Raw genomic sequence first — 1632 nt, 5'->3', positions numbered from 1 at the left:
AAAAAATCTACACAAAAGGTGCAAAAAAAAGGCACAAAAATAACCAAGAAAACTGTGTAAGGGAGATATTTTAGTAAAAATAAAAATTTTAATGAGGCCAAATTGTTCAAGATTAGAGACAATACATGTGGAAATTATCTAATGAAAATAAACTTCTAACAAATAAAAAAATACACTGTACTTTTGAATTAGGTAATAGTCCTGAGGACATCCTTTACCATTTTCATATGCAGAAACACTATAGAATCTACTAACTACAGCAAAAAGGATCTGGTGCTATCTTTACATGTTAGGTATCTACTTTGTAAACTTCTTTACTTTTAATCTTTTATGCAGAAATATTGAATATTTATTTGAAAATAACTTCAAAAAATATGGGAATATATGACTGCATTTGAAACAATAAAATTAAAAATCACCCTATATGACATGTGGATAACTCATTCAAGGATGTAACATAGTAATATCAACTTCAGTATTGACTACTGATTTCATTCACTTTTGTATTTAGGGACTCTAAGAAGAGTAATACACATTTTGAATGTAGTAAATTGTAAAGTTACTAATTTCTTTATCACCAACTCACATAATTCATCAGTTACAATTCATCTCTGATATAAAATTGTCTAGTCTATTCTTTTTTTCTTGACAAAAAGCATTAGTATTGCAAGCAAAAACAAAAACACTAAAGCAGAACTTAAGGAGAAAAATAGAAAATAATAAACAAGCTTTAACAACTCAAGCTTAGCTCTACAGGCTATAGGTTGTGTGGCGGGAGACCAGAGCCTACAGCCATGGACACTGACATGACAATTTTTGCAGTAAGGCTGCTTATAATTGTATAAACAATGCACTGGTAAGGCAATGCAAGGAGCCTTGTACTATATATAAGCTGCAGCATTATAACGAAATATTTCTCACAAAGGTAGAGAAGTGTCCAAGGCCATACATCCCATATCAATGACTCTGCAATAATTACAGCTTTACCCAACCTTCAATTAAATCATGAAATGCTTAGCTTATGAATCCCATACATGCTGCAAGGGAGAAGGCAAATTAAAACACAACTGCATCAAATGTATATATGCAAGAATTATATGTTTCTCTTGCCATACCCTCTAAAAATAAGTACCTTTATTACAATAAACAATGCACTGAAAACAACCCTATCACATGCCAAAGGAAACTTATATTGCAATGGCCACAAAAGCACATAAAACCATTACAGTATTCTAAGTATTTGAGGAAACTCTATCAAAATTAAACAAAATTGTACCACGATATAATTATTTCACAATATTTCTCCTGACATCAAATAAATGTAATATCATGTTATGAAATTCTGTTAGCATTTCAGTACACATGTTAATATTAAAAGTACATGCTGATGTTAATAATGAAGAAACAATATACAAAGTGAAACACAATGAAACAAATTATTCTAAGAATATAATGCAAACCCAAAAAGATTCCAAAGTGTAATAAAAGTTTCTTGTTCTTAAGATATCATTGATTACTCAATATAAGAATGAATAAGATGCTATAATTCAATGTTATGGCATAGTATATAAAATATATATGATAAAAATTGTCCACAATTTGTCATATCATATCTATTACAAAGCAATAAAC

General features: G+C 29.4%; 1 protein-coding gene across 1 annotated transcript in view; it reads right to left on the bottom strand.

The window, feature by feature from the left end:
- Window positions 1-1632, bottom strand: part of LOC119585913 (flocculation protein FLO11-like) — a gene marked incomplete at both ends in the record, with an annotated part of 57761 nt that overhangs the window by 1891 nt on the left and 54238 nt on the right.

This window comes from Penaeus monodon, chromosome 20 (genome assembly GCF_015228065.2).
Source record: "Penaeus monodon isolate SGIC_2016 chromosome 20, NSTDA_Pmon_1, whole genome shotgun sequence".
NCBI lineage: Eukaryota > Metazoa > Arthropoda > Malacostraca > Decapoda > Penaeidae > Penaeus > Penaeus monodon.
This window is presented reverse-complemented; position numbering and strand designations above follow the sequence as displayed.